This window comes from Cyprinodon variegatus, unplaced genomic scaffold (genome assembly GCF_000732505.1).
Source record: "Cyprinodon variegatus isolate N-32 unplaced genomic scaffold, C_variegatus-1.0 Scaffold765, whole genome shotgun sequence".
NCBI lineage: Eukaryota > Metazoa > Chordata > Actinopteri > Cyprinodontiformes > Cyprinodontidae > Cyprinodon > Cyprinodon variegatus.
Window position 1 is genome coordinate 213,941 of NW_015151218.1, and position 12,837 is coordinate 226,777.

Genomic DNA, 12,837 nt, shown 5'->3' on the forward strand with positions numbered 1-12,837 from the left:
TTCATATTGACCTCACTGATAACAGACACAGCTGCTTTGTGAGACCAACAAAAACCCATTGTAAACGTAGTTAGCAGTAATGGCTGCTGCTTTGTTTTCTCAAGGCTGCAGTCTTGTACATTCTGACTGGCAAGGAACCAGAGGCTCTGACATTGACTGACATGCTTCATGCAGATCCAAAGCACTGAACCCATGTACGTCTGCCACTACACTGCCAACAGTGTTGCATCTCTCAGAGAGATGGATGCTTTTTTTTTCTTCTTCTTCTTATAAAAGAGATTGGGAAAGTACATAACTACTTCTGACCAAGGTGTGAAAAATATATTGAGCAATGATTTCTATGCCAGTGTTCAATGTTGGTTTCTGGTTTAGCCTTTAGGTAAGATGAAGAAAATAATGAAAAAAAAAAAGGAAAAAGTCTCTAGAGTCAAATTGTATGGTTAAAACTGTGTCAAATATGATTTTCTTATGAATTTGCAAAGATCATCTATTCAGGAACAATAGGGAGTAGTGTGGTGTACATCTTTGCCTGCTTTGTGTGTCAACTGTCACAGTTGCTAGGCGACAGATGGTACAGGTGGTGAAAGCTGGAGAAGGCTGGAGTGTTTTGAATCCATAGCCAATGTTTTCCGGCCTCCTTATTTTTATGGACCTTTAAGGACTGAGTCCAGGCAGATCCGGTGCTTGGAGGATACAGCCTCTGAAATCGAACACAGCTTATGTTCTTTTCCTTAGTTTTCTTCTTCATCCTGTATCGTGGGGTTGGCAAACAGCTTCTGGGTACATCACCGCCAGGACAGGAGTGGAGCCAGAGGTGATTACACATTAAAGTTCACAGTGGAAAATTTACTTTAAAAAAATTGATATTTGGTTATATGAATTGATCTTTAGATATTTATGTGAGAATTGATTACGAAATGGAAAATAGAGGGAACCCTAGTCAGCCCTAGTAGAGGGAACCTAAAAATCCAAGCTTGGTATCTGGTTTTGTTCTACATTTAGAATTTCAGACAGAATAATGTGGATTGAACTCAACATAATTCCTGCATAATCAGTTGAATACTTAGAGCTCTGGTATTGACAGCATTAACAAAATAGAATTAAAGTGGAATTAGAACTAGAGACACAATTAACATGTAAACGGCAATGTTTTCCAGCCACTGTCTTTAGCTATGTCAATATTAATGTTTGTCTACCAATTAACTGTGCTTCAACTGGACAGATTCTCTTTTGATTTTCCCTCTGTTATTATTGCTGTTACGTCATGTCAGTATTAGTAAGTATTGAAGTAATGAGCCAGTTTTGGGAAAGTAAGAAATAGAAAGTACAGATCATTTTTTGAAAGAAAAGTAGAAAGTAATTTAGCAAAAGTAAAACGTCCAAGACAAAACATGTACTCAAATAAAGTAGAGATACTGAAAAAAATAACTGAAGCACAGATCAAGAAACATCATTCTTCACTTCAGAAAGCATTTTGGTGTGAATTTAAAATTTTCCAGTGCTTTTGGTGAAGGTGTGGATACAGCTGTTTGGTCAAGGACCCTCTTTTTCTGAAGCGTTGTGCAGAGTGTGTTTGATCTAATCCAATGGTCATATTTAGTTTAAAAGGTCCATTACTATAAACAATACAGGCATTAGGCAACCTCTGCTCACTGTGTAACTAAGCATCCCAGCAGAGATTCTGACATTCCTAATCCATTTACTCAGTTATGACACAACTAACAGTTGGCTGTAGAACATTTAGTTCCAAGGAAATTTACTGGTACCATGCTGGAATCCACTGAGCTCTTGAGAATGACCCATTATGTTTTTGTTCCTGTTCTATTAGTGGTATTTCTGTTTGTGTGTCATGGTTAGTGGGATGTTTGTAGAGGATCAAAATGCAGGGATGGAAGGCAGAAATGTTTTTTTTTTTTTTGCAGATTTAATGATGAGGTAGCTGGTAACAGAAGCATAAATCCAGAAATAACAAGCAGGGAAATCAGGAACCAAAACAGGAGAAAAATACATGAGGAGTGAAGAGAACCCAGCTATGAGGAACTTCTGGGAAGGAGTATACTGTATATTGGAAACAGAACAGTGATTGGAGTAATCAGCCAATTGGGGGCAGGTGTGGACAGAAGTGGCTAGAAGAAATCTAAGGGGAAAGGATAGGGGTACTAGGGAAATCCAATAGGGCTGGGATGAACTAATATGACTAATCAGGGAAAAGAAACACATTTCTAAGAAACAGAATGACCAGAAGGGAAAACTAAAGGATGGGGATGGGACTGGAGAAATGTAGATACATAATCTGGAATGGGAAACCGTAATCCATAGATAACAGAAACCCATAAAAAAAGAAAAAAAAGTACAGTGCATGTTAAATAAATAACAGGAGTGCAGAAAAGAGATAAATAAAATAAACACCACCGAAGAGTAAACTCATATTTAATTGAAAAAGTCATACAAATCTTAACAGAAACACATGATAAGCAAAAACAATGCAACCCCAAATAAAAACTTCCTAACGTTTTTATTTTAGTTTTAAAACCAAAAAGTCCACAGAAGCAGATATGACAGGACAGATGTTACAAACCTGCATGTCGGGATGTATGTACATTCGCTGACCACCTGCACACATAATCCTGTCTATTTCTGCTCCTGTGTAGGGTTTCCCTCAAGGAATGACACTACAACCTTAAATGTGCCTTAATCAGTTACTCCAGCTTGTTCATACTGTATGTAATTTATTATTCCTTAAACTCCTTGAACATGCTTTTGCAAAGGAAGTCATGAGAGTAAAAGGAGCATTTGATGCTGTCATATACTAAAACATAATTTTGACTATAACTGTTATAATCTTGTGTAAATGAAAACCATTCAAATTTTTCTTGAACTCTGCTGCTAGTGGTTCCTGGTGAAGAACTATGTTTGATTTGACCAGAAGTGCTTTCAAAACCTAGCTTTTATACTTTATTGCTTCAAATTTGTTTGGAAATTAAGAGTAAGCAGGGGTCTTCAACTGTAACAAGTTTCTTCACACTAGAAATGGACAGTTTGTCCTAAGGAAGCAGTGAGAACATGTCGTCCGGGAGCAGTTACCTACTGTGTAATCATGTTGGGACAGAGCTGGACGTCCTATTAGTATGTCCTTCATACTTAGTACATGACTATCATAAATTTGCCTGGATTTTCATGAATTTCCAATTTATCCACATGGTAAATATTTTCCTAACCACTGTGACAGACTTCACTGTAATGTTTAAGGTGGTCGCAAGCAGGGATCTTTTGCTAAAAATACCATCTGAAGGAAAAGCATTCAGGTATAAATCAAATCAAAGACTAAAATCATTAAGATTTAAATTTTGCAAGATTTTAAATAGAGAGAGAGAGAGAGAGAGAAAAAAAAAATATATGTATATATAGAATATATGTATCTATAAGAATGCCTTTTTGAAGGTACTGAATGAACTTTTTTTGAGCTGTTTATCATGATTGTAAATTGTATATTAACATTGATGTTAGTCTTAAATAACCCTCATTAGAGCAACAACCTTTTGCTCCTACTTCCTGCTGCCACTCCTTCCAGGATTGCCCAATAGGCTTGGCCTGGTTCCTCATGTACATACATACATTAGTACAGTTCCTCAGTGGGATGGAGCCAGAGCTGTATATTTTAATCACAGTCTTCCGTCCTGGTTTCAGGTAGTTCCTTAGACACTGAGCCAGCTCCCTTTGCTGATGTTGGCTTTGTTTAGTGTCTCTTTCTCTTGCAGCATCGCTTTGTGGACGGTAGGACTTAGTTTATAATCTAGATTTGTTTCTTACACTCTTACACTCATCTCTTATCAATGTGCATCGTGCTGTGCATGATGCATTCCTCTGGGCATTTCAGTGACTCTATAGGCTCCTGTATGTGAAGCCAGTGCAGTGTTTGCATGTTAGGGTTTTTATGCGTATGACCCTGAATGGTGGCTATATTTGGCCCCGTTTCTCTGCTTGTGTTGAGATGCTTTTTGTTTTCATTTATTGAGTCAGCAATGAATTCAGAAAAAGCAGGATCACATCTACTGTGTAAAGTAAAATATGCAGCCTCAGCCTGCCAGTCTATTTAACTAACCAGAGAATTTTCACTTTACAATGATGTAAAGTTTGATGCTTTTCCATGGTGGCGATATTGAATCTGTTTGATCGGTTATTTTTTGGTATTTGAACCTCCATGTATTACATGTATAAATTTAGTCCTCAATAGGTCTATATCTGGGATTTTCACATTGGAACAAAGCTTTGCTTTTCATAGTTCACATTTAATATTGGAATATTAATTAAACATAATGTGAGGCATTATAACTTCATGTAAAGTCAGAATCTTTTTAATCAGCCATGAAGTGCCAATCCAGTCTTTGATATTAAATTGTAATCACGTCATTCTACAGAAAACATACTGCATGTATTGACTTGGAACAGGATTGTTACGGACAACTTTAAATAGAGCCAACTATAAATTTAGAGTTTCATTCATCATTTAAATTATCTTTTGTTCAAAATATTACATTTATAGAGAAACTTTTAACTTTGCTGTTTTGTAATCAAAACTATTTTTTTTCCAGTTTTACAGTAAATAAAATGTTTTTTCAGCTAAAGCCGTTTTACATTATTTTAGCCTGCCTATAGGACATTTATATAAGAGAACTGATTGGTTTTTAAGTTGTTGTTTTTTTGGGTTTTTTTTTTACGATTGTGGCTAAGAAAAGAAAATGAATCCTGAAAGTTTGAAGCTGTAAAAAAACAGCTTTATCTACACAAATATTTTCTGCCGCCTTGATTTAATTCTGGGTTCAGAGCTTTTTCCCCAGTTTGGCCGCCTTACAGCCGTCTGAACGTTCCCCTAACAGTTAATCTCTGTACACAAAAGGGCACTTTGTTGTGCCAGCTGCTTTGCTACAGTATGCAAATATGTTACTACATGTTTTCGAAATCCTTTGTGTCAGCTATAGCTTATTTTTTATGTATTATTTTAAAGCATATTGATTTACTAAACACTTGCGAGGAAAGAAAGGTTGGGGTCATGTTCAATTTGTTTTACATGAAACAGATTAGAGATAAAGTTGGATCTGATTATTCCAAAAGTTGTTAAAAAGTGTCTCCTTGCCCCCTCTCCTCTCCTCCCTCCTACCCCTCTCTGTTTGTCACGTGTTCTTTTCACAGCTTAGAAAGGTTCCTGGATTAGGGCAGAATTAACACAAAGCAGCGACGCCACTCCAAGCAACACTTGCAAACGGCACAGAAGAAGTGGGGGAACCGAGACGGAGAGAGTCCGACGCCACGGGGTGAAGGCACTGGGGCACCTCAGAAGACATCAGAGCTCTGATAGCCAGAGGTGGACGAGTCCAATCCAGACAGTGTGTGCAAATAGCAAAGAGGCAGAGGATCTTTGCTCACAAGTTGCTGGAGGATGGATGAGAAGCAGTTCACTGGCATCCTGGTAAGTTTTCCCCTTGTTAAGTAAAACTTTTCAAACACAAAAGCACATGGATGCAGCCACATCTCAGCAGTGTCGCTCTGCGGGGATGCAGCTGCTTGACCACCAGTTGAGTTACTCCCTTTTTCCCTTTTTTTTTCCAATTCCAGACCAGCTGTTTTACTGTGATATTTTGGTATTTACAAGGTTCCAAGACACCCTTTAACTGTATTCAGTCACAAACTATAAAAAATATTACTTCACAACTTTTGATGCACAAATTGCTTATAGAATCTTTTTGGAACCAATCTGCTCTTTTTTGTATTGAAGGAGACTGATTAGTCTTTTCTTGTTTAGTTTTACACATCATCAACTATCTAGAATGGGAACATTTTTGTTTCATCTCGAGGAAGAAAATCTCTTCTATACTGTTTATTTGGGGAGGCTGATAAAAGTCAGGGCCAAGAGGTAAATGTGTGTTCTGGCGTGCTCTGAAGTGGAGCGTTGGTAATTTAAAGTCATTGACAGTCTGGTCACTTTTCCCTCCATTTCTCCCTTCATTCCAAGTCCTTCAGTCCATCTTAAGATGGCGATAAACACTAACCCAGACCTCCAACTCTCCTTTGACATTCTCACTTGTTTGAAGCGTTGTTTTCCTTTCCAGTGACATTTCTTGTGTCCCTTCAAGAAGTTGGCCCATGTTAAAGTGGATACAAGCCGTAGAAGCAGGCGTTATCAGTATTTCCAGCTCCCTTTCATCTTAATCGTTAGCCACAGCTGAGAAGATGTCTTAGATTAACAACATCCACAAGATGGAGATATGAAAAGGTTTTTCAACATGTGCTGGAACTAAGAAATGTAGGCGCTCCTCAGGGATCACTTTTAGGATTGGTGAGAACTAGTTATAACATCTTAGATACACAGGGACTTATATATCATTTCCATTTTTTACTATCTGACATGTGATGCACATTCTTATATGGAGAGAAGAACAGATCTTGTGCTTTTGGCAAAGTTACTTGGGGATTGTGAAGATTATAATATGCACAATAAAGTGTTGTCATTCACTATTGATTTAAGAAGTCATGCCAGGTTTCACTCAGGATTTTTCCTTTGAGGAATTTTAAACAAAGCCTTTTTTTTACAGTTGTTAGGTTCATTAACTTTGCCAAAAATAATGATTTATTTTCAAAGGTTTGGCTTTGAGCATGTAATTTAGTCTATGTCTCTTTGGAAAACTTAAATTCCGTATTTAATGCAATTGTTCAAGCTGTCCTTGTTCATTTATTATGCCAGTTTGCGTGTGAACTAGGGGTGTAAATAATAATCGTTTTGTATCGATCCATCGATACAACAGCCGATGATCCGATGCATCGACACATCAGCAAAAGTATTGATTCATGTTTTTTTTTCTCCGGTCTATTTTTATCCATTTGCTCCTGGGCGTAATTCTCACTCCTGTGCTGCGGTGGTGCTAAACCTATTTTGCCGTCCTACCCCGCTTCCTGGTTATCCTCCTGCAGCAGTGTGTCGCAGTGAGCTTGACACAGACATTTTTGATTTATGCTCAATATTGAAGCCTGGTGTGTGCTACACGCTGTGGGTGTAGATACGGCCGAGGCGGAGAGGAAGTGGGGGCGACTTTGCCTGACAACAGAGGGACATGAGGGCCAAAAAGAGCAGGGATCCATGTGGAAAAAGGGTCAAATGTTTCAAATTTGAAACATTGTCTAGCCTGTAAGGTAAATAAATAAAAAAAAGGAACCAATTAATCAAATTGAATCGTATCGAAAATAATCGAATCGTTGGGTCAGGAAACTGATACTGAATCGAATCGCCATGAATCGTAATTTACACCCCTAGTGTGAATCCAGTCAAATTTGTGAAGGCAAAAGGGTAATGAAATTATTCGTATTTAGCATGAATAGTACAAAAAAACATTTCTCAATCTGGTATTACTAAAATCAGTTCTTGTGAGAAATATAGACCTTTATCTTAACTGTGAGATTTCTATAGAGCTGCCAATACTTCTTAACACAACTTTCACTACAAGTAGAGTTTAAAAGCTCTAAAGGATACAAAAGAAAGCATTGCTGTACTCTATTTAGCTTTCCTATTATCTGCTGTCTTGCCTTCACTCTCTGTCTGGCAGCTTGATGCGGAAAAGTCACACAAAATATAGGTATTCTTTCAATGCCTTCTTACAGTGCATTGCTTGTATCTTATTTAAATAGAAACTAGACTTACATTTAGACTGAACTTTATTACTAGCCAAGTATGAGTCTCTTTCAGTTAGTGACTTGCGCGAGTAGTGCTGTCAGTGCAATGTGGCAAAATGCTAATATGTTAAATCAGGGATCAGAAAACTAGTCGAATTTTCAGTTTGACCATTGGTCTTGCAGCTGTTGGGAGTAGTCTGTATCATGTTATTAGTAGATTATGAGTAGATTTTTTTTTTCTGTCAAGTATACGTCAGTTTAAGGAAAACTGTATTTTGAAAGAGCAACCACTATCATTATTGCTTTATGTCATGCAGACATACAACATATATCAGTATAACAAAAATTAGGTTAAGCTTTCATTCTTATATAGTTACATAATTTAATGAAACCTTTATGAAAAATCTTTTGCTTTTGTAAAACAGGGAATCACAGCATATATTTCTGAGCAAATAAATCTGCTCTATCCTCACAGCATTTCATACACATCCTAAAACTTCCTGGATGTCACTCACCCTTCAGTCATCGTCCCTTCTCTAAACTACACTGGACACACAAGAAAGTAAACATTGAAGATTTTTTTTCCACTGTCACTAAAAATCGAGTTATTCTTGGATTATTATTTTCTGGGTATTGCATCAAAATCTGTCTGGTTTTTCTAAAAATTAGTTGAAAATTTGGATTTATTTTTCTGAAAGTTTGTCTCATCAAAGATGGGAAAAATCACGCTTGGTTATTCTTTTTCATAAACCCCAACTGGAATGCCAGCTCAACCATTTATGTGAACATCTTAGCTGGGAATGTTCTTATTTAATTGATTTGCCTAATATTTTTTCATTTATAAACCTTAACAAGGCATGAGACTTTTATAGGAATTAATATAAACTCTATGATTTTTCCCTTTTGTTGTCTTCGACTGTTGTCTTCAGAAGCACTGCATAGTGAAGTCTGCACACTGATCAGCTTTGAGTTCATGTAATCAGCAGCCAATCAAAGAATGTGTGTGTGTGTGTTTGTGTTCTCTCAAAGCGTTGCTCCCATCGCCAACTATCCCTTTGTTTTCTCTTCCTCTCAGTGCTCCCACTCCAACACCACCCTCTCCTTAAGTTCTTTAATCGGACGTATCCACCTCTGATATTGTTTCACATCCACCACGACAATTTGTAATCGTGATTTATTGGTTTTACCCTTTAGATGTAAACTGCACACCTAAACTGCCATTTGAAGAGGGGAAAATTGCCTTTGTTTACCCTTTTTCTGGAAGTTCCTGCTCTTTTCGTCAAGTTAGATTTATCTATACCAGCCCAGATGGTTGGTGGATGGGCCAGTCACCATAAATCTCTGCACACACTAGGTAGTAGCTTCCTGCTACCGTTTGGCTCGGCCTGCAGCCTTCTGCCTTGACTCTCTTGGTCCAAACTTAAATCTCCTGCCACTGCTCAAAGAAACCCCGTCTCCCTCAATCTTACTGTCGTCTTTGACTGCCCTGGAAGTGGCGACTTCCACCGAGCGGATGAGCAGATGGTGCCCTGGCATTAAGCTTTCACCGGATGAACGGATAGCTGTCTCTTTGTTTTTACTCTTTGGTGACTTCTTTTGCACTTGTAGTCTTAAAATTGTCTGCGGCTGAGATGTATGTTGTGAGATGGGAGGGTAGGAGGAGAAGAAGGAGGAGTTGGACTGCTGTGTTGCTGATTTGTCAACTCAGAGCTGCATTCATATGTCAGGCAGTCCGGCCCACAGCTGCAGCTCCATCAACCTTCAAGGCCAAAAGGAGGCGGAGGTCATCTAAATCTCGAATAAGATCAAAATATACAAGGAAGCCAAAACTTGGAAGATTTTTAACCACAGTTTCAAGCTATATCAGCTGTCAAATCAAACCCCCTCAGTGCTTCGTAACCGGCATTGTTTCCTGTACTTTTCCTACACTAGTTTATGTTTAGTCATTTGTTGCAATTTCTGTGAAGCTGAACTTCTCAGTTTCCAATTTTTGCTAATGCACTGCATGTCCACCTTCAAACCCAGTTATATAAAACTTCATTTTCAAAGGTGAGGTCATACAATCACCTCTGTGCTAGTGGGATTTGTCTTTTCCTTTAAGCTGACTCATACTGTACCTGTCAGTGAATTGCAAGGCTTAGGTCATGTCAGAGAGGTTTTTAGATTTTGAGCCTCTTATGAAGCATTGAGTCACTTTTCAGCTTTGAGAATCAAGCTCAGATACTTAGAAAAATAATGAAAATTGGCTCTTTGTTTCTTTCTACACATTAATGAGCTTTCTAAGATCCTTTAGCACCAGGAGAATGTTAACAACTAAATTTTAGAGGAGAAAATAATTTTTAAACTGTGTATTTTTCAGGACAGGGAGAATGAGGAAATCCTGATCTGTATAAGAAATCAAATGCTTTTGCACTTTACATGTTTGTGTACTATTGAATATTAGAATCTTGCATCTAATTTCAGCCCAATAGTGTTAAACATTTACCTATATAGTCATACTATAACAAGTACCTTCAATGTGCTATACAGGGATTTTATGTACTGTAACAGGAGACTACAAAGCTCTGTAATAGTGGGAACTGGAAGAAAAACAATCTCTTTTCTTTCTAATGAATATCTAAAAAGTAGGGTTTACATTTATATCCAGGTCCACAGAGTCAATACTTCTTAGAACTTCTTTTTCTTGAAAATTTGCATCTTGGATCTATCGTAGAATATCTTGTTGATTCACCTTTTGTGAACACTTGTGTTTTTCATTTACTTTGGGAACGTAATAAAATTGTGTAGATACTGGTCTGAAAAAAATCCATATTAAACCTGAATAAATCATAAAGTTTGCTCCTGACGGCAGCAATTTTAAAATCCAAAATGATGCATTAGGTCTCAAAGCTAAAATAACAAAAATGCGGAATTGTCACTTTTTGTTTCAGTCATCTTATATACTGAGAGAAAGATGTAACTTTGTGTTTAGAGAGTTGTTTAAGAACTTATCAAATTTAATGCAAGTATAGAAATTAACTTTCCTGAAATAATCTGTCCCATTGGTCGCACATAATGACCTGTTAGTTAACAATATTTAAACTTAAGAGGCGTGGGAAAAAGAACTCTATGTCCAAATTTAAACATTAACAACATAATTTCGGATGAAGCAAAGAGAAAGCTAACAATAAGTAGACACTTTTAGTGACCCAGCTTGAAGCTATCCCCTAAAGTCTTTCCCTTCAGTTTTAATTGATTAAATATGAAGGGGAAATGACGGAGTTGTGTTGCAGTAAAGTGATGTCTTAAACTAGTACACCATTGTATATTGCTGCCAAAGCAAATGCTTGGTGTGCAACCAGAGGGGGAGCGGTGGCCGTTTAGGTGGACAGAAATGTCTTGGTAGGTTACCTGGAGTGCTTTACTTTTCCAGGCAATTGGTTGATCTTAATGCTATTTAAGGCCAAATTAGTATTTGGCCAGCTTATTTATTAAACAAAAAAAAGAACTTGGGACTATATATAATGTATAATATAATATACACTTTTATTGTTAATGCTGTCCAGCATAAATCTGTGTTTGCCTCTCAGTACCCCTTGCTTGGAAGGCTTTCGGTGTGTGTGTTTGTGTGATTTTTCCCAGGGGTTGTGGGGCTAATGTGTGCTGTAGCCTGTGAAGTGGAAACTAAACGGAAAGAAATAGTGGATCCTGCAGCCAAAACCTCCATGAGGTCGGGACCCAAACACATGCATACATACTTCCCAAATCACTTATTCAGAGACATAAAGGACATCAAACTTATCACAGCCAGGACACACATTAGGATCCTATACTAACTGAAACTCAACATGGTGTTATGAATTTATTTTTCTTAATTTTTTTCTCAGGTTTAAAATGACATCCCTTTGTCGTGCTGTATAGGATAATTGCTTGTATTGAGACAGAAAGAGTTGTCCTGACACATAACTCTGCATTTGCTGACAGATGCTTTCTGTAGCTCGCTCTCCGCCACGTGTTTCAAACTATTTGCGTACACCTACAGGTGAAAAATTTTGATTTTTTTCCCCCTTGCCATCTTTTGTAGTTATGTAAGAGACATATTGAGTTGCCAGTCAGTCCGTTTAGTTAACAGCAGTGTTTAACAAGCATGTTGACTGCCTCTGAGGCAAAGGGCCAACGAGCAGATGTGAACCGAGAGCTAGAGAAACAGAGACAAGGCTTAGAGGGCAGGTGGAGGTGGATGAAGTCAGATATGATTTTGTCTCTCCTTTCACTCCACTTCCCGACTGAACTGCTCACTATACACTCAATCATACAGTGAGCCAAACCACTGAATCTGTGGCAAGTGCAACAATCAAAACACGAGGGCTAGAATGCCAAACACGTCCACTGCTGGGCACTGATGAAAAGGTAACTCACCACCCATCGACTTTGGGTCATACACACAAACACCCACACACACACATTTAGCATGAGGAAAATAGGGGCCCCTATTGTGTTTGGAACCTTCAAATTTCATTAAGAAAACCTACTCAGGCAGAAAACTACGTTTTTTTGATGTTTCGTTTGATCTGCTTTTATCAAACTTTAATGGACCTTTTCTCCATTTAGCCAATGCAATAATACAACAAGTAAGTTTAAAAGCATGAATTTTGCACATTTTCTCTGTTATCTTCAAAAGTCAGAAAAATTGGGTGAAAATAGAGACCAGCTAAAACTTTTTATAATTTTTTATAATTTTTTTTTTTTATAATTTATAATTTTTAATAGTTTTTTCAGTTAATCTCTTTTCATGAGCCGTTTCAGAGGTAATTTATGTCAAACCCAACCTGCTCTCTGGCTCTATGTATGCAGTTGTTGAATGGCAGCTTTAAGCTCCATAGGACTGGGGGGGTAGTTTTTTCTCCTTAGAGTGGGACAGTTTGTCCTACTGGGTTTCACACGTCCTCTGTGTTTTGGCTTTGCCTTCACTCTAGCTCGTTTCAACTGAAGGAACTAGAGAAGCACCAGGAATTAATTTATTAGCCACTTTCATGTAATCAATTCATAAATCTTTTGCTTGGGTTCCTTTGAAGATCTGTGAATAACAGATAAAGTTTCCAGTTTCTAGAAAAAAAAAAGAAATTTAGTTTTTTTTTACCAGTTTAAGCAAGTGAAGCCTAAAACCATTTGATTCTGTTTAGCTGCTGTATTTTA